This window comes from Xiphophorus couchianus, chromosome 14, assembly GCF_001444195.1.
Source record: "Xiphophorus couchianus chromosome 14, X_couchianus-1.0, whole genome shotgun sequence".
Classification (NCBI taxonomy): domain Eukaryota; kingdom Metazoa; phylum Chordata; class Actinopteri; order Cyprinodontiformes; family Poeciliidae; genus Xiphophorus; species Xiphophorus couchianus.
The window spans coordinates 14,137,206-14,158,783 of NC_040241.1; the positions used below are offsets into that span (position 1 = coordinate 14,137,206).

Genomic DNA, 21,578 nt, shown 5'->3' on the forward strand with positions numbered 1-21,578 from the left:
ATGGCAAGTTAGACAAAATGTTCTTTAATTTGATATTTGAGCTGTAGTTAGTTTCCACTTATGCTATATCCCAGAAGTCCAAATTAAAACATCACTCTTCCTTTGGATTTTTGTTAATCTCAGATAGTTTCCAAATAGCCCATAAAAATCCAATCAGTGCCTGAATGACTTTTCAAAGAAGAAAAGTATTCTCCTGATCTCAGCAAGGTAGGAAAGAGAGTAATAGATTTTAAAAAATATAGAATAATTGGAGATAAGTTGACAGAAAATGGAGGGGGGAAAAACATTCAGCTGCACTGTGAGTTTACTGTCAAATGTGTTATTTCATTAAGACACCAAAAATGTCAGGTGTATAGCCAGGCACATGCCAAAGAAGCTTGCACTAACCTCTTCCCATACAGAAATAGCTCCATCTAAATTTACCATTCTCTGTCAAACCTTGGGGCTCTTACCTCTACCAATCAAAACAAATGTAACACTCACCTGCACAGACTCGATCAGGAGGTTGGGGTGCCACAAGAAGGAAGTAACAATGTGGATTTCTGTGTAAAGGTGATAGATTGGGAAGGAGGAAAAGAAAACTGAGTTGTTATAAGAAATGTGTTATTTTCTTAAATCACACTTCTGTACCAACAGTAGACAGAGAATTAATCTTTCCAGGGTACTTTTTAAGGCATTTAATTGTTTAAACCCTGGTAAAGTTTAATGATTAAAATTTTGGATGTAATTGTTTTTTTATCTGTGAATCTAACATATTACTTAGGTTTTACCTTCTCGAATTTGAACATTGTAGAACTGTTCTTGGCTCTTATAATGCACACTTAATTTGAACAAGATAAGATTTTTGTCTGGGATTAAGTAGAACCCATATAGCCAAATCCAGATAAGCACAAGTAAAAGGAAATAATAAAATACATAAATAAACGCAAAGAATACTTGCGTCAGAAATTTACACCTCTCCAGACTGAAGACAAAGGTTTGTAGTACATTAAAATATAAACTCCCAACAAGAGTATTTTGTACTAATCTCAGCCCTTCTGCCTGCATGAAAAATTTTGTAAACACCTTAACTTTCTTAAAATGTTCTAGGGATGGATGCTTCATCATTTAGTTCAGCATGTGTCAATTATTAAACTGACACTTGGAGAAATTGAAGTCAAACAAAACCTCAAACCTACTAGCTTGCTCCTTAGTCACAGGCAAACCCTGAGGATTCACAGTGAAACAAAGACTTAAGTAATTGTAAAAGTCCCCAGAGTCTGGATTTGTTGCCATGGTGCATCTTTATGCCATTTTTTAAGTGACCGCAACAGACCCAGCCATCTGCTCATTGGCACCATAGGTACTGGACTCAAGTCAATGTGCATGCCTTAACAGTCTGCTGCTATGAAGATCCTATCCAACAAACTGTTATCGACTCTGTTTTAGTTGAAAAGAACATAATAGCAGATGTTAAGAGCTCTATGGTAATTCACCAAATACGTATCCATCTATTGTCTTCAGGATAAGATCGGGGTTAAAGAGCCAAGAAGGAATCCCTCTTCCAAGGACTAACTCTCTCAAACTCATTCGGGGGGGATACTAAGGCTTTCTGAGACTAAAAGGAATATAGTCTCTAACTATATATATTGGTTCCGGTCTTTCTTCACCATACTTGTGTTGATACTTTATTGTTTGTCTTCCCTATATTCAGTCAGTGTTCACTGTATCCTAGGAACATTCTATAAGAGGAGTTGTCTTCACAATTACCTCTACCAGTTTTTCCTACTGCTCCTAAATCAACCTTACAGACAAAGCTAGACTCACTACTTCACAGACCCCACCCACGTTAATGTGATAATCAATGCTTTCCACTTCACTAAGCAATATTCATAATGATATGGCTGAGGGGTTACTTCCTCCAAACTCTTAATTTTCTAATTAACTCAAGATAAATTATTGATCTGCAGCGCTAAAATGCAGCTAAACCCACTGAGCTCCCATCTTTTAATAAATTCAGTGAAATGCAAAGCTGAAAAATTAATGATTGCATACACACACGTACACAAAAAAACAAAAGTCACACTTTTGTCTCTAACGCAGTGCACAATCCTCAATATGCAAGATTCCTACAAATATCTTATGCAAAAAGTACGAAATTCGCAGAGTTTTCAGTCCAGTATGCTCAGTTTAAAACATAAAACCAAAGTCCTCCATGAACGAACATATGTATATGTTGGGTCTGGGTAAAGAAGAACGGCACAAAACGTTCAGGCAGGAAGAAAGGAGAAAGAGAGGAAGGACACAAAGAAGAAAAAAATGAATTATGAAAGGGTGTTAAAAAAAAGAAGGATTAAATGAAGGAAAGAGAGGAAAGACAAAGAGAGGAAGATAAGAACACAGGATGGACACAACAAAGAGAGACAGGACAAAGGGTAAAGGGAAGGTCACGAGGTAAAAAGAAAGGACAAGAAGAGAAATTAAGGACAAGAAGAAAAAACACAAGAAAGGAAGGAAAGGGAAAAAAGGAAGGGCACAAGATAGGTGGTAAGAAAGACTAAAAAAGAAAGAACACGAGGAAAGGAAGGAAATGAGGAAAGGGCAACAGACTGCAGATGGAAGAACACAAGTCACAAGAAATTAAAGGAGGTAAGACACCAGAAAAAAGGGACACAAAAAAGGCATGATAAAGGAGGAACACACCATTTAGATAGATATTAGTTCAGTGATTGAGGTCTTCAAATGTTTTTCTATACTTCCTTCTGTTTTCCACACGTGAAAAAGTGTCAAATCAAACTCCACAGCTTCCCAGGCTTTTTTCAGACTGAGTAGGAACTACACAGTGTGCACAAATTTAAATGCACACTTGTGATGCTAACTGAGCATGACCAAAACACAGATATTAATATTGCATCTCTGCTAAAAAGGTTAAACAGAGAGACAAAAGCAACAATGTAAATAATTAAGGTTACAGATGCTGGGGTTTCTGGCCCCACTGATAGTTGAGAATTTCTGATGGGTTGCTGGGAACATCCAGCCTCTGTTTTCTCGAAATAAAAGGAAATAAAATTTGCTTGTGGATAAAATCAATATCAATCTGACAATTTGGCAAATGTTGCACACAATTGCTCAGATAAAATTATATGCGGCCGCAAGACTGTTCTCACATAATTCTTAACCGGTTATTGGAGAAAATGACAACACCGATGTTTGGGCAAATATACTTTTAGCAGGTCACCGTTGTCAAGACAGCAGCACTCTTTGCAGAGGCTCCACATTATGTCATTAGCAGCCAGACAAACAACATAAAGCAATGTGTGCCATTTAAAGTAATTTGGTCATTTAGAGGGTTTCTGCGCTTTGCCTGGTATCTCTGAAACCAGGGCTGCTTCCAGGGCAGACTGGAGTTGCCCCAGTAACCGGATACATCGGCAATGATGTGCAAAGTCAACTACTTCTGGACCAAATTCAAATGCTGACATGGGCTGAAAGCAGCTCACCTCCTTTCCCATTCAAATGACCTGTTTTGCATTATTTTGAGAGTCCCCGGAGCTGAATCACACTATGAAAACAAACACGGGGCTTTAAGATAACAGAACCAAAACTTAGCTAGGCTGCTGTCACAGGTCATTATGGTCAAGCTAACCTGAATGGATGCTGCTATGGGAAACCATACTGGCTATGCAAAGCATTGTTCACTGAGGTTCATGTTATCAAATGAGGCTGAAGGTTTGTAGTTTGAGCTGATCTACAACGCTTTGCACCCCATTAAATTTTTAAATATTTAATTCAATCTAATTCAAAATGGTAATTAGAATTATAAGATTAACATGTTTTTTAAATAAAAATACGAATAACATGTTTTTACATTATTTTCTGCTCCTAACTCTGATAACCTTAAGTAGTAACAAAAGTATCTTCTTAAGTTGTTTCCAAAATCTCCCAATTTCTTCTGGGACAACATGTTACAGTTTAAGAAAACAAAACTTTTAGGTTTTATGCCTAAAAACCTCCAAAACAGGTCAAATAAATATAGTTATGTGTGATATATATATGTGAAATACTGTTTGTAAACTGCTCTGGGGTGAGATGAATGCTAAACTTTGTTAGTCAGTGGAACCTTTATTACTATTTCCCTGTCGTGCTATGCATGTGCTGTGATAAAAGAAAAAGGCACTCAGACATAGACGTGTGCAACATATTTACCTACAGCAAATATAAAGCATATTCCATTGTGTTCCATGCTATAAAGATGCAAAACTCAAGAGACTCTTTTGCAAAACACTTGAAGGTGGTACTGAAGATCCTTGTTGTTATATCCATATGTTTTCTGAAAGCACCGGTACAGAAAGGGGATTAAAGCTAGCCGGCTTCTAATGACTTTGCAAGTGCGGGAAGTCGCAGGCCACATCAGATAACTTGTACAAAGGCAAAACATGACTTGTGAAGTTGAGGAAGAGATGTGGTGATGAGATGTGGTATGTGAAACCAGCCAAATGTGGAATTTAAAAGTGGAAATAAGACAAAGGGATAATTTCTGATTAGGAGTTCAAGGCGGCGAAATATATACAATATTTAAAGTCTTTGTATGTCCATCAACAAGTTTGTTACCATTATTTATGTCCTGAAAAGAATGGTACACCACACTTCCTGTCATCTCACACTGCTTGCATCACATTGAAAAGCTCACAGCTCTGCAGGTATAAGACGTGACCCCGGGGCGACGCGTCTGCAATATATGACTTTTTGTAAAAGAGGCTACAGTCAAACACACTGGCAGCCTCTTTGTCTTCAGATGGAACTGAAAAATAATGCAACTTTGATATTGAGGAAAAATGCTGTTTGTGGAGGTAAACTACATAGACAGGTTAATCACCTAGGGGACCCCATTTCTATGGTGGAATATGGTGGTGGCAACATCATGTTGTGAGGATGCTTTTCTTCAGTAGGGCAGAGAAGCTGGTCAGAGAAAATAGGAGGATAGATGGAGATATAGGGAACTCCTGGAAGGAAACCTGTTAGAGGCTGCTCCAGCAGAGCAATGACCTTCAACACACAACCAGAGCTACAGCAAAACATATTCACGTATGGTATAGTTATGAAATGTTGAATAAAAATCCAGACCAAAATCCACCGGAATTGATGTTCTCCATCTAGTCTGACTGAGCTTAAGTTGTTTTGCAAAGGAGATGTGAAATTATGGTAAAGACATAGTCCAAAACACTTGCAGCTGCAATTTCAGAGACCGTTCCACAAAGTCATGAGGAGAGCGTAACAATTTTCAGATTTTTCTCTTTGAACATTTGTAAAACTTTGTGTTGCTCTATCATTAATATCTCCAACACACAGAGCTTTTTGGCTGAGAAATGAGAAAAAGTGAAGAAGTTCAAGGCAGGGTAACATATGAACAATCTGTTATCCTGAATAATATCACATCTGCTTGTTCTTGTAAAGTAAGTAATATCTCTGAATTTATCAGTCAAAAAAATGATGTCCTTGAAGTTGATTTGGATAAACCAAAGGAGTCCAAAGCAAAGCAAAAAGAAGACTCAAGAAATAAAGGTCTTAATTCATCGTCAGAGTGCATCATGGTATTCATCTTTCTTGGGTTTTAATTAATTTGACATATTTCGGCACTAATACAGTATCTGATTTCTGAGCGGTACCGACACAGAGACAAGCAGCATGACAGCTGAAAGAAAGCAGCGGGCCGCTGGACCGGCCGCTGAAAAGTGTTCCTACACACAATCGAGGCCATTATGCATAAAAAGCAAAGGCTCGCAGCACAAATAAGCTGGTCTCAATATTATTCAAGTGACAGCCGCGTTCTTTTTTTTCACCTTTGCAACTAATGTGTCCATTACTCCTACGTCAGCAACATTTACCGTCCTGTCTTTGGCTGCAGATATATTGTATAATAAACTAATTGTAAAAATGGATTTTTTTTTTTCCTGCAAAGTGTATGTGGCTGCTGGGATTGAGCTCAAATATTGGACCAAATTATTCACCAGTGGAGGGGGAGGAAATAAAAAATACACACATCTAAGCAACTCTGCTGCGGCTCGCTGCTTATAGAAGGTGAGGTGTTGTAACAAATTTTGATTCATACCCTAATGTCATCGAATACCAAGTGAGGAAATAACATGAAAATAAAACAGGATGCAAAATGTGTGTATGCGTGTGAATGTGTAGATCTGAGGGACATGAGGGAGTGAGGTAAGCAGGGGGGCATTAGCTGGCAAACCCAGCCCACCAGTAGACTCTGGAGGACAAACAATCTCCCTAATTGAATTCAATCCCACATCACTGCAGGAGGCACCCAGGCAAGTGGATCCATTCATTCTGGAGAGCTAGGAAGCGTGTGTGTTTTTGTCTTGGCGACGATGGATTGAGGAGGGGAAGGGCTTCGGTTGTCAAGGAAGATGAGCTACAGGAGGCAGCGGAGAGCAAACACTGGGAGAGGGTTAGGACAGTTTGGACAGTCAGTGGGGACGGAGGAATGGGGGGAACTCAGATTTGACGGGTGAAGAAACACAAACCAGCTGCGCTTTTGCTTGATTACACCAAAAATCTAATTTGCATCAGGGAATGAAATCCAAACATGCTCTTTACATACAAAGATAGACGGAAAAAAAAAAATCATCCTTAATGCTGTCGCAGAAATTAAAGGCTTACCGGAGGTGTCCCACAGATTAGCATACGGAGATGAGAGCCCATCATAAATCATTTCAGTAAACACCCTATTGCACACAAGGAACAAGCCCAATTGGTTCACATGAATGCTTTTCATCACCGCGCCGTGTTTGGGGAGTTGATGGCGACGGACCACATCTTGTGTTCGATTTCGAATTCATGAATCGCAATCAAACATTTTCAGCTCTGTTTATGAAGTCTGAAAAACGGTACAATACCTCAACACGAGAATGTAGAGCGGCTCTTGAGTGCTGTTGATTACAAATCCTGCATATCACATTCCAGGTAATAAAGGTATGTTGTGTCCTGGAAAGAAACAGAGAAAAGAAAAAGAGTTTAGGAAACCAAGCCAGCTAACTTTACAGCAAAACATCTTTAAAAAAAGATGACAGGAAGCATAATTTACAGTTGAATAAAACCTATTTAAGCACTTGACCCTAGAAGAGAGTACTATAGAAGCAAATCCAGACTGGGATGCCCAGATGATTTGTAGTTCCTACACTTTTCAGCACCTGGGTCAGAAAATAAGAGAGATTGCTGCAAAGTCGATGACTCAATATGATGGGCTTCCTTGCATAAAAAAAAGTTGCTTCCGGCAACCGTCTGCTGTTTTGGCATTGAAACAACTTAATTGCAAATTTTTTTCATTAGTCCATTTGACTACTTTCTACAACTTTTTATGCTGGTTCAGGCATCCACCAGGTATGCTAAAGGCAAAAAGAGCCTGTATGCCTGGTACTGAAAAAAAATTTTTTGCCAGCACTTATTTCTTTAGGAGAACCCAAACGACAATAGGCTCTCGGCTTTCTTGCGCTTGTGTCCTCAATGATAATACTTGACTGTGGTGATAATGTTGTGCTCAATTGAGCTATCAGCAATAAATTCAGTTCTACGCAGTTGTGGAATTTCTGACAATATGGATACTTTTTATAGTGATATTGCAGTAACAATACAATTGCAAAATATTCTGCTGCACAACAGAATCATAAACAAATCTCTGATAGCATACTTAAATCAATGGTTTTTGGTCATCCTGTCATGACATACATAGCATAGCAACCCCTGATTTAGTGCGCTCATGTTTGGAGATTGTGAATATTAAACAGTCAGCCACTTCTACTGTGAGAGATGTCTGATTATTGTCCTCTTTTGCCCAACCATCAGCCTTGTATTTCTCAGAGTCCTCTTGGTCTTTTCAGTCTCCAAATCTAGTAATAAGAGCTTTAATAGCCAAAATTTATGGTTTCAGATGAAATTCTGCTGCAGTAACAAATTGAACCATCTGACACATGGTAAAATGTTGTATAAATATACTTTTTTTAAAAATCAAACATAGTATGTCGGGCTTTAAACCTTCTCCTTTTAGGGGAAGCCTCAGTAAATGCAGAGTCTGTAGTTTCCCTAGTGATTATGGGGAAAAGATAGAAGAAGACATGATGATGTAAAAATAAAAAAAATGAGTTCCCTGAATCCTGAAAGAATTTGTGAGAAACCTCCAATTTCTACAGCAAGGACAGTGACACTGTCTGAAAGCAGACCAGTTTCCTGACAGAATGAAATGAAAGTTCTGTGTGTATAGCTAAAATGTGGCTGTAAGGGAGAGTTAAACAAAAGTGGGGGGAAATGTCACCCTGGCTTTCACTCTATAGTGAGAAAATTCCACTTTATTATTGGTTAATAAAGCTTTAAAAAGTAATTCATTCAATTGCTTGAATGAATCTTGCCTAGAATTTTCAGTGTCATTTGGCTTCTTTTTTTTTGGCATCTGTACATAAAGTCTTCAACACTTTGACTGGTCAGGACTTGTAAACAAGGAGCTGAATTTTTTACACTACATGCACATTCTTTTAAACATAGTCCATAGTGCTTTGTTTGGTATTTTAACTATGTGCAATTTAATAGCAAAATTCTACTTTAACCTGAGCTTAAACTGCTCTAGAGTCCAAAAATATAATGAATTCAGCTGGTTAGTTAAAAAACCCAAAACACAAGGAAAATGTTCAAATCAATTGCTGTGATTAGGCTAATCAAAGCATAAGCAAGTCAATTTAATAAAAATCTGTTTTAAATTCACTGTAAGTCTTATTCATAATTAAATGTATAATGACAATTTTCTGCTTTAAACAAATGTGAGGTTAACAAAAATGTAACTTTTATGTTTTCCATACCTAAATTTATAACTGAAAATTAATTAAAGCAGATATCCTATGCTTTATTACTGTATTTGGGCTTTGCAGCAACCCAAAGAAAAATGTGATATTTCCACAGCAGTGATCAAACGTTGTCAAACTTTCTTTAAATCAAAGCAATTACATCGTAATTATTTCTATATTTTTCCAAGCTTGTGTTTTATGAAACTATTTTTCCTCCAGATTTTTATACTCTAAAAATCTCACACCATGCTCTTCCTGGGTTTTCATGAGTCATAACTAGAAAAAAAATATGTATATGTTTGCGAATGTCTGTTGGAAGTTATGTTCAATTGTATTGCCTAACAGTGACAGCTATTAATATATCGTTTTCTACAAATGGGGTCTGTCAAGAAAACTGGTATGAGGTTTGAGATCTATCCAGGTACACGCAGAAAAAGGTGCATGAAGGCCTGAAAGAAATAAAGCAATCTTGTGTTTTGATTTAAAGTGATTAAGTTGGACATGTATGACTACAATAGGTAAAATGACTGTGTGTAAGTAATCACTGAATGATTCTGAAGTGTACGAATCATGCTCTGTAATGACATAACAACAATGAAATGATTAAGGTTTGATGATTTATAATAAGTGAAAGAGGTGATTAATGCTTATGATTAATGCTTAATGGAAATCAGCACATAGTTTTAATATTTGACTGTGTTTAATAGTTAATCAGAGTAAAGGGTGAGTAAAGAGAGAAGGGGAAGTTGTGAGTTACTGCTGTCGCAAGCAGTTCTGAACAGATGGCCAGACGCACAGGATGGGTGGAGCGGTATGGTTGGCTAAGATCAACACGCTGAGGAAAGAACGGGACTTTCCATCCCAGCCAGCAGACAGGAGGGGCCGACGGGGGTTTCCGTGAAATCAGCAGATGTTCAGGAAACCACGTCAACTAACACTTCCCATACACATACATGGCAGAGAACTGTCTAAAAGCAGACGGAAAAGGAGAAGTTCTTGTTCTTTGTCTGCGGCACCGAAGTAGAGCTAACACGAAGAAGCAGATCAAGGAAACAACAGCAGACCACGCCCTGGAGCCACGGGAAAAGCTGAAGCTTCGTGCCGCCAAAGAGAGACAAGTTCCAATCGTCCAACCCGGGTTCCTGATTCGATCGTCGGTCTTACCTCAACCCAAACATTGCAACAGACTTGGAGAAAAGACAAAGGTTCCGGAGGGATAAGGAGTTGGGTTTTCAAAAGCAATTGAGCCCTCTCTACTTTGCTTCTATTCTAAAGAGGATTTTTCCACACAAAGGATAAAGACTCAGACCAAGGTTTTCGGACGTTCCTGTTGCTAAAGATCCACCACAAACTGGGTATGAGTTGAACTTGCTTCCTAAAAAGCTATCTCAGAATCTGCGACATAGGTTAGGGAAAGAGACAGTAGGGTATGATTATACATGTTGATTTTATTACACTGCTCTTGAATTATATACGATTGATTATTGATTTGTATGTCACATATCCCTGCTTAAGCTTGCTTAATAAATTCATACTCTAAAATTCTAATGAGGTTGGTGGACATTGGAATTAATTGAGTCATTTATTCATTTTTCAGTTCTTTTAATAAGGGTAAAACTAATGTACATGGTTCTAGTGAAAAGGGGGCTTCATGATTTCCTTTGGCGAGAGTAAAATAATGACCCAGGGACTTACATCCAAGTCACTAAATCTAGTCTAGTCGGTTCCAAGAGCTAGTTATATTTTAGAAAGCGAGCTACCGTTAACAGAAGTGGTTATTGGAATTATGCAGCTGTGAGGGCTACTCAGCTGATTGTTTCTTAACTGAAAAGGGTCGTAACTTCTGGATTGGAGGTAGTTAGAGCTAGACGAATCGCTTTCGACACCAGTTTAAATAGATTATCTCTTATAGATCTCTTTTAGGGTAATACCCAGGTCTTAGAGATTTTCCGGACCTGTTAGACAGAGAACTGGTCAGTAGTCAGCCCCGGAGGGTTGTGACGAAGTGGGCGGGGCTGGCTATTGCAGGATAACGGACATGGCGCCCAACGTGGGGCGGAGCCAAGTAGGCGGGCCCTAATAAACCAAGTCAGTAAAAACAGAAGTGTGATTCTGAATAGCTCACTTGGATGGTTAACTCTGAGGGAATAGAGTTAACGGTGACTGATAAGGCCGTCAGTCACAACCCTTGCAGTAACTGTATAGCATGCAGGTGAGGGAAAGCTTCTACTGAGGATAAGTGATAGTATCCAGACAGTGAAGCCAGTAGCCAACACAGCCTGGACCCATCCCTACTCAAGAGCGCAAAGAGAGGCTTTGGGGGATAGGCAACTCGAAGACAAAGACAACTATGGATGAAGAAGAAAGAGGGGAACTGGATCCCCTGCAAGAGCCAGCAGAGGGACAAGGGGCAAGCAACATCAGCCAAGACGGGGAAGATCATCAAACCCGTCTTTCCCAAACTACTATATCACAACTTCCTGTAATGTTGATATTACTCGGTGATGGATTGGATTCCTGGACTGGACCACTGAAAAGGACTTTTTTCGAATCTCATTATAGTACCCAAGAGAACAAGGTTCGGGGTATAATGAACTACATGATACGGACCCAGATATACTACTGCTCCCGACTTAACGATGGCCACCGACTGGGGGTCGTCAAATGCCCAGTGAAAGTTGCTAAGAAGTTGGAGATTAAAGAGTGGCTAGAATGGTTCGCCGAGCTCCTTGAGGGATGGACCGCTGGTGAGCTGCGGATTGTCTACAGCCCCTCTGGAAAGTATGACGGAGTAGTGAAGACAGCCACAAAGGCAGCGGGCATCGACGGGATCCTGACAGAACAGCTAGCTAGATGGGTAAGCCAGTACAAAGAGTGTAAAGAAGCCCTGCAGAGACTGTCAACCTACAAAGGCATCAAAAGAAAGGAGCAAGCCCCGGAGAAGGCGGAATCGGAGGTGGCTGAGGCCCCCTCTCGACTGCCCAGCAGAGCCACAACACCGACTAACCAGCCGAAGCAAGATCAGCAGGACCTGATAGACCTGACGGACGGCGATGACGACATCCCAGCTCGACCGGGAGCATCGCGGAACGACGAGATCCCCTCTGAGCAGTCAGAAGAGGAAAATCACGAGGGATCGCTCATCGACGGTTTCGCTGAGGAACAGTTGGAGCAAGCGGCCAGGGATTGGTCCCCTCGACGGGGTCAGGAGTTCGGGTTTCATCCCCGAGTCCACAGCACGGAAAGGAGGCAGCCACTGCCACCTACGGAGACTCCAGCGGGCAGCAGCTCCGACGAGGACGAGGAGGAATCGGATGAGGAGCTATGGGACCCCGGCCGCCCTAAAAAGAAGACCCAAAAGTCGGATGTTTGGAGGAGCACCCGAGAGTTGGCCAAAATACCATCAGAGACCATCAGCTTAAGGCTGCAATCCGGGCTCATGATTTACCAGTTTATTGGAGGAATATGGGACCTTGAAGGTGACGGGCTGATTGTGTTCACCAATGATAAATACAAGATCCACAATCGAAAGTTTCGACACAGCCTTGAAAACCAAGCTGGGAAATATTACCAAAAAGATTCAAAGGTGCTGGAGGCTTCCTGTAGTGAAAAAACTAGAGGAGACGTAGTGATGATGAAGGGCTACAGTCTTCCTTATGGTGCCATAATCCTGGTCCCAATTGATGTTTACAAGAAAGGAGAGAGTCTGGAGGAGTATCGGAAGAAGATGTGGCACGGACTCGAAAGGGGCCTGGTGACTGCCAGCAACGAAAGCATGAGAAGGGTGATGGTGAGCGTGCAGGGACTAAGATCGGCAGATTTGCCAAAGGACACCGCCAGATCGGTCACAGAGAATGGAGTGGTGAACATAGCCAAGACCAACAGTCATTTCTTTGTGTTCAAAGAGGTAGTGGTGGTGGTTGACCCCCGTATGCATCGACTCCGTACGGAGCAAGGTGTACGAATGGCAGCTGAAATGGAGGAACAATGCCGCATCAGCCACCCCGCAAAGGAGATCAAGAAATATCCCTTAAAAATACCCCAGAGTGAAGTTTCAAACGCCACCCAGACCGGCAAGGCCAAGGTTATGGAGCCACTCAGGATAAAGTTAAGGGAAGCACCAGTCGGGCCAGAGTCCCACGCAGCAAGATACGTCAAAGAATTCTCATTCGAGGGAAGCAGCAGTGAACTGAGGCAACCCAACGCGGACAGAGTCAAGGATGAGCAGCTGACGGTCCAGAGAGAAGTAGGACCGATGAAACCAGCCAAGATTCAACCGCTGAACTCCCCCAGGAGGGAACCTCTTCGACAACAACAGTATGAGGACATCAGCGACTCGGAGGAAGGAGAAGAGCAACAGGAGATCGAACATTCTGAAGAAGAAGAAGAAGAGAGTGATCACGGCAGTATCTTCTCCGACCCAAAGCAACCACCGACAGGGCATAAGACACTCCGAACAGGACAGCACCGAGGAAAGAAGAAAGATATAGAAACCTTTGACATCGAGGGTTCTTCTGAGAGGCTGGCGAGAGACGTGACCTGGGGCCCCGTACAGGCTAAAGACGGACGGCGTACGTATGTACCAGAGGTCGGTCAGACAGAGTACCAGATTCCAGCAGGATGGGCCAGCAGGCTGGGAGACAAGGTGCTGCTCGAGGTAGAAGCGACAGTCGGGGAGTGGGCTAACATCCTGATGACACCATCCTGCTCTACCCTGACAGCACACTATTCCCTGACCACCAACTTCAGGAACGCATACATGGGAATTATGTATGATGTGATGCTGCGACGACTGAAGAAAGCGGCCTACAAGTACTCCAGGGAGACTCGACAGAAGCTGGACGAGGTGTCGGCTGATGAAGAGGAGCCGCAGGCGACGTCTTCAGAGCCAGGACCACAGATCCCGCGGGGACCACAAGGAGTGTCAACCGAGCCACCGGCCACTACTACCGGACAAGATGCATACGCAGAACTAAAGAATCTAAGGCTGGTGATTCGGAGTAAAAATGCAGACGAAAATAATGAGGAGTATTTGAAAGATGTCTGGCCAACTGTGCTATCTACCACCAACCACGAAGGGTACGTGGTTGGTGGGTACGTGGTCCCGGGCTACGTCCGGGACCACGTACCCAATTATCAGAAGTATGCCAAACCTTTATACAAATGCCTGAGAAAGAGTGAGGAGGACGAGAAGGATGGAAAAAAACCCTGGGTTTGGACAGCAGCGAATCAACAGAACCTGGAAGAATTGAGAAAAGCCATTCAAGCAGCTGTGAGACTGGAGCCAAGAAGTTTGTCAGAAAGACTGGTGGCAGAAATCAGCTGTGAGAATGACGATGCCATGATCAAAGTGAGTAACGAAAATGGAGGCTTAGTTACCCTGTGGAGTTACACCCTGACTTCTGTTGAGAAGAAATATCCGCAGGAGGAGAAAGAGCTAGCGGTGTTAGCTCGTTACTGGGGTGTGCTGAAGGATCTAGCACAGGGACAACCAGTTAAAGTCATCACACAGAGCCAAGTTCATAAGTATCTAAGAAAAGGTACCGTGGAAAGTACTAAAGCAACTAACACACGGTGGGGAAGATGGGAAGACATCCTGCTGGACCCGGAGCTTGAGATTGGGCCAGCACAACAACAGTATCCAGCACCAGTAAGAAGAAACCGCCAGAGACATCTGAGAAGCCAAAACAACCGGAATGGACAATCTACACCGATGGATCCAGAAAGGGGTCCGACCAGTCGGCATACTGGGGATTTATTCTGAAGCAAGACGGCAAGGAAAAATGCCGTCAGAAAGGAAAGGCTCCCGGTAGCGCTCAAGCCGGAGAAGTAACGGCCGTACTGGAAGGATTGCTGGAGCTGGTGAAAAGGAAAATCAAGAGTGCCAGGTTAGTAACCGACAGTTACTACTGTGCTCAAGCCCTTAGAGAGGACTTGGCCATTTGGGAAGAAAATGGTTTCGAGACTGCAAAGGGCAAGCCCGTGGCACACAAAGATTTGTGGAAAAAGATTGCTGAGCTAAAAATGCAGTTGGAGATGGAAGTTGAGCATCAAAGAGCACACACGCATGAGGGAGCTCATTGGCGTGGGAATGATGAAGTGGACTGTTATGTCCAACAAAGGAAGATCGTCTTTGTCGGTACCGAGAAGTGGGACAGCACTCCCAGAGGACGGGAGGTCCCAGAAGAGTACGTGGTTGAGGTCGTGCGGAGCGTGCATGAGGCCCTTGGACATGCAGGCGTACGACCTACCCGTAAGGAGCTGGAGGAGCAGGATCTTTGGATCCCAGTGAAACAAGTCCAACGCGTGCTAAGGGACTGTGAAGTATGTGGACAATACAACGCAGGTCGCCGAGGGCAGCGGATGGAGGGGTTATCCATCAAAAGCACGGTCCCCTGGGGTTCAGTCTGCATGGATGTTGCAGGCCCCATGGGGATAACAGGAAGAAGAGGTGAGAAGTACCTCTTAGTGCTGGTGGATTCTATGTCGGGGTTTGTAACTACAAAAGCAGCCAGGAAAGCAAACGGCAATAGTGTTGTCGGCATGCTGGAACAAGTATGCAGTGCCCTGGGAATCCCGAAAGAGCTGCGCACGGATAATGGGACTCATTTCCGTAATTCACAGGTTGACCAGTGGTGTCAGAAGTTTGGAGTGATGCGCGTTTACTCGCCACCCTATACCCCACAAGCTAACGGAGTGGTGGAACGAGCCATAGGGTTAGTGAAAAGCTGGATAGCTAAAAATGCTAACACCAACAGTTGGAGCACGCAGGCGGTGGAAATAGGGCAGGCACTGAACGACAGAAGCAGAGCCGAGAGGCCCGCCCCTGCAATGGAGCTCAACCAACGGCCGTTCACCACGAAGGAAGTGGGGCGGAGCTCCAGCGACAAAAAGGAGAAGCTGACGCCCAGAGTGCCATTCCGAGAGGGACAGCGCGTGTGGGTCAAAGCAAGAGAGCAACCTGTAAATGCAGCAGTAAAACCCAAGTTTGAGACCACTGACATCGTCAAGCAAGTACTGGATAGGAACACAGTATTGCTGAAAAGAAAAGGGATTCAAGGAGTTGAGCAGCTCAAGCCAGTTCCTGACTAAAGTGAAACAGAAGCCGGTGAAATGGCCAGTGAATCATGTACCATTCCACCCTATATCGGACTGGCCACCGTGAAAGGGGTGGTTATAATTAGAAGAACACCTTCAGGGATTTGGGCAGGACGAGCCCTGAAGAAATTGGATTGGGCTAAAAAGGGAGTCCTGTCGGAGGAGCAAGAGATGCTGATATGGGCAAGAGCTAAAAGTCGCTGTCCGGTTTGTTTAGTAAACAACCCACTCCCCATCACCTGGGAGGGACCGGGCCGTGAGAAACCCAGGCAACAAGGAGCCACCGCAGAGATGCTACAACATCTCCGCGTCTCTCCGGTCACGGTTTTGAACAACACCATCTGTGGGAACTGCCTGGTAGGTTACCTGCCCCGACTTCAGTTGGAGACCCAATGGAGCTGGCAGAATGAAGAACCAAAAAGCTGTTATTGCGTCTGGGATGGGGACGATCTCCACCACTGTTCAACTTGCGAAGACCAGCTGGGGAGAGGAGAACTGACTTTGACAGGTCAGGCTGAGGGATGGCAGGTGACGAGGTTTTACAGCTTGCTGCGATATTACAGAACATATGGGCAAGTACAACCAAACCATGGGAGCCCCATACCGATAATATTACCGGGACCTTCAGCTCCCCCAAACACCCCAGAAGAAGCGGATCCATGGGTGTGGAGGAGGGAAGAAGGGCCCCATGGCACGCGTGATGTCCTGTGGGATTCTGTTCATGCTGCCTGGCCATATGAAGCTGCCGGAGCATCCCTGTCATTTCCACCATTGAACACCAGCCACTCCCCTGTGATCTTCCGGGTACATCGGCCTCACGCGTACCAACCATCAGCTGAGGGGCTAAGTGCACTCCCAGATGACACCAGAGACCAAGCCGTTAATGGGGGTTGGACAGGCCCCTGGGAGCTGACCACATGGGCACATCTGATTTTGGAAGTCATCAATGACTGCACAATTCCTGTGGTGGATTTACCGGACGTGCCAAGGGAAGATGGAGTACGCTGCTCAGATATGTATTACTACACCACTGAGGTGGACGGGTGGGGCAGCAATGCGGTAAGACCTAAGGAAAAGTCTTGCCTGTACTGGATAACAGCGGAGTCTCAGTTTCGGGATGGAGTATTGCAACACCCGGGAGGCGTGGCTCACAGAGCGGGTACGCCCTCCGATCCTAGCACCTCCTGCCAGATTCAGCTGTCAGTGCGCATGATCACCGTCCCCTTTAAAGGAATCTACTCCGTCGGAGCAGCCATCAAAGTGGTGCCAGACGAGCAGAATTACGCCACCGTGTCCTACACCGAACCAGAGCCTCCTAGGAAGAAAAACCAAGACTAACGAACACACCGGAAGGGGGAAAACGAGTCGCCAAGTCCCAACGTCAGCCGAAACCCACAAGACGGAAAGGTACAAAGGTTTTTGTGACTAAAATGTTCAAAGTAGGAGCTGGAGTCTCGTCGGGACTATCAGATAAAGGCCCGTTTCTGAGACTCCCAACTACCTCTATACTCCTTGATATGCCAAGAGAAGACTTCACTCCTTCCAATCCGCTCACCGAAGCATATTTTCTCAAGTACCTCATATATCTTTGACCCACTGATTTCCAGCACACAAAACAGGTGGGGGAAAGTGAAGAGTACACGCCACCCCCTCCAACGAAGCCACATTTATTCATCCCTACCGCACCGCCTGCTTGGCAAGGACGAGGGTCCAGTAACACGGTCCATTATGCATCGATTTCACCTATGAGCCCAAGATCTCTGCCATGGACTTTTAATACAGTGTATCACAGGGTACAGGGGATCGAACTACGGATAAGGTGGGGTCCCCATTACCTTGAACCACTGCAAGGACTGTATTGTGAAATTTCACTTAATGACATGATTATTTGGACCACATCACCAAGTATGGCAAAGACCATAGTAAGGAGGGAAATGAATCCAGAATGTTATATATTTAATAACACCAGGCTTCCATTGAAATTGGAAATAGACAGGGTCTACCCCAACCCACCGCACCAAAGGATTTTCACCCCGTCAACCTGGGGGTACCGCACCAGACTAACTTTGCATGGGCAACCTTTGTACACCTACATCTCAGTACCCGCCCCAATAGGGTACAATCACGAATCTTGGTATGACCAGGCGCTGAAAAACGGCACCGCCCAAGGCCCGTTTCCTCGGCCGGACTATTGGAGGGTGTTCCACTGGAAGTGGGTGTGGAGAGGGTTGGATCCCGATTTACCCTACCCCTCTCCAATACTTACAGCCTTGCAGCAGAGAAGAGCCACCAGACGGGTTGCAAAGAACCCTGCTCACCGAGGCTGCATCAAGGCTTTAAGAAAAATTTGTACAACGCCTGATGCACCGGATCCCAGAGAATCACTAATCTGGCCAGGATGGATGCTATCGGCATGAGGCGCAAGCCTACAGACCAGGGTTGGCTGGACTCAACATCGGATTCGGACAGCTCTACTGACACTGACGACGACTCGGACACCTCTAACAAACCTTTGCTACGGAAAACGACTACGATAACAGGAAAATCCCTTTGCCTGAAAGGGCTGCTGACGCTTCTTGCTCTGCTATTTGCTGCTGCTGTTCTCGCTACGATCTTCTACTTCATCGGAGTTGGACCATGGTACCTTACGCATACAAAGGTCACTTATGGACATTCCAAGTATGCCACCTTCAACTGCTGGAATACAAGCACCACGGCTATTTTTGCGCCATGGGACAACGAAACTTCTGCCCAGAATCGAACCGGATTATTCGCCAAAGAAAACGGCAAAAAGTATGTGGAAAGCCGAGCCTATAAACTGAACGACTCCTCCCTAGACGACCTCCTGAATCGGACCTGGGAAATCTACGCCTATGACTTCCTCGACACCGGAGCGCTCTGCTGGATACGGGTCCTACAGCGCAAAGAACGACGGACCGTCAGGTGCAACTGGATTCATCCGGATCGAGGATTTCCAGAATGGCATTGCAACATGGCTTGTCGGTCACTACTACTGTTGCCGCACCAAGGGTACTGGGATACCGAAGTGGTATACCCGGCCCCGCACAGGTCCTCAGGTTGTCGAACCTGGCTCCCACGAGGGGAGTTTTGGGGTGACTATCACCTAAATTGCAGAGAGGATGCCAACATTACAGAGCGACTGCGGGTTAACAACACCTCCCGAAACGACTTTCTCGATTGGGCAACGAGGCCGCCCCCCAACGAAAGTTTGACTAACATTACGGCCTTCCTGATTCGACAAGGTCCCACACGGTTTATGTACCAATCTGACCAGCAACATTGTTATAGGAACCACTTTAGGTGGTTAAATGCCTGCCTCTGGAATAAGTTCGTCAAATGCAGGGGCCAAAATTACATTGTCACAGCTGTAGAGGAATACCGATCGGATTTCTGGCACTCTGTACGCTTAATACGGACAGAAATTGAAACCTGGCTAAATAACACATTCCCATGGACGTACATAGCCAAAGACCAAACGTTCTTTGAGGGAGACTTCCCCGAGGGAGCAGTTCGCTCTCCTGCTGGGTTAGAGGACTTTCACATTGCCAATTTACGTACACAACCCCTTCCAACTCCTGATGACCTTCTGAGCGCTCCTAAAGGCGACTTTGCAAAGATTGACAAATGTGTTGCGCGCAGTATCTTTAACAGCCTTAATAACACTTGCTGGGTGAAAACCCACTCGTCACCACGATGTGACCTCGTACAAACTAGCAAGACCTTCTATTCCACCTGGAGGTATCACTGCCCTAGTCCTGACGTCCTTCCGACCGCTAAATGGGCTTTACGGGCCTGGTATGAGGATTATTCTCGGAATTGGGACTGGGAATGGTGGGGACTCCAACAAGAAGAACTTCAAGCCTGGGTTATACCCTGTCTCCGTGAGTCTACCAATTATTGGATCAAGTACCAGTACCTCGCCACAGTTTATTCTAAGGACCGCATGATTTGGCCTGGGGTTTTTTGGAGACCTGACAACTACGTAAACCCAAGACCTTGGCGCATGACTTGTAAAAATAACACAAGACACATCCTCGAATGCGTGATTGGTTTGGCTAGAAGACCCTGCCAAACGGTTCGAGGTTGGGAACGCTACTGCGCACAGCACTATGCAGATGAGTATGACACTCACTCTTCAGAAGTTACTTGGCGCAAAATCAATGGCACATGGCGGAGGGCTATTGTGAGCGGAAAGACCTGTACCGACGCAATCCTAGGTTACCACCTCCAGAAGCGCAAGAGTATTCTGGGTCTGCCAGTTCCCTTTATCCCAAACCCCCTTATAGCCATCGCCGAAGGACATGCTTTCCGAAAGAGTATATGTGATGGGACAGTAGACCCCGGGTTTGACTGGATTGGACCTAATCTTTTGTATTCCAATCTCACCTGCACAATCTCTAAGGAGATATGGCAGAAATGTGGCGAAGGAGCGGACCAACACGACTGTTTCTGGTATGAAACTATGGGAGCGACCATCGTGACCGCAATCACCGAGGTTGTCGAAGAGGCTGCTAGTGTGGTGGAAGGAGGCCTCCACATTGTTGAGCAATGGCTGCTGAGTGCGCTGAGTATGCTGTGGCCATACATCTTGGGCCTACTGGGAGTGGCCGTGGCTTTAATCGTCGGCAAAGTTGTCCTGGAGGTGTGGCTGAAAGCACTTTGTCGTTGCAAAAAGAGGGAGTACCAGCCCCTCCCCCCGAAGGAGGAGCCTGCTTCTGCATAAAAGAGAGCTCTCGTGTGCCTACGAGCCATTCAACCTTCTCCGCCGCTGCCAACAAGACCGGAACCAAAGGAACCATCATCGGACATCATGGCATCTAACTTTTCCACCAACACATCGAACCCCAACTCACTTTTTGCACCAATTCAAGTGAGTACCCTTGAGCACTTAGGGGTTACCCTAGCCTGGGTGCTCTACTGCCACACTGGTTCCTGGCCCAGGGGACATCCTATGAGGATCTTCGTTGCGCTACAAGGATATGTCAAGCTTATCCTACGACCCATCATCCTCCAGAAATGGGGGTTAGCTTCATCCCTTTTCGCTTGTTACCTGATGGGCCGCACCCGCATCAACTGGCGCAGGGGCGTTGTGGTTTGCCTATGGCTTGTTACCGATACCACAGCCCTGATACTGGAGTTGGTCTTTGGGGGCCGTCAAGCCACTCGAACCGCCCCACTCAAGATCCTCACAGCCATTCTAGAGGGGCTCTTCGCAGTATCTATCCTCGTCTACTTAGCGCGCCAAGCCTTGTCCATCAAAGGTCGGGGCAGGCGCATATGGCTACAAAAGTGGATAGTTCTGGCTCTTTGGGCAACGGTTTGGGGGATCTTGGTGGTCCTCTACTGGCTTCAGGAAACCTCAGACCTAGCCATCGTTGTATGGATGATGACCTATGCTGCAATATTCCATGATTCAGCTCATGTCTATGATCGGGGCGAACCAGCTCCAGATCATGACATTCCGGTTCCTGTGATTAATTCTCCCTGGCTGGCGGCCCAAGCAGGCACACGAGCTTAAACCAGCTACTCTCTCCGCTTTCGCCTTTGCATATTCATTGTGTTATTATTATTAATCCGAAACCCCTAATCGTGAAGTTACCTAGGTTGCTGTTTCTTCTCAGGCACCAACTTGCT

At 44.8% G+C, this 21,578-nt stretch overlaps 1 protein-coding gene across 13 annotated transcripts in view; it reads right to left on the minus strand.

The window, feature by feature from the left end:
* LOC114157487 (adhesion G protein-coupled receptor L3) overlaps positions 1-21,578 on the minus strand; it is a 290,896-nt gene that overhangs the window by 228,649 nt on the left and 40,669 nt on the right. For all 13 annotated transcript variants that reach the window (XM_028038500.1, XM_028038491.1, XM_028038499.1 and 10 more), the window contains exon 2: positions 6,891-6,978. The gene's annotated coding sequence lies outside the window, so the exon portion shown is untranslated. The remainder of the gene's footprint in view (positions 1-6,890; positions 6,979-21,578) is intronic.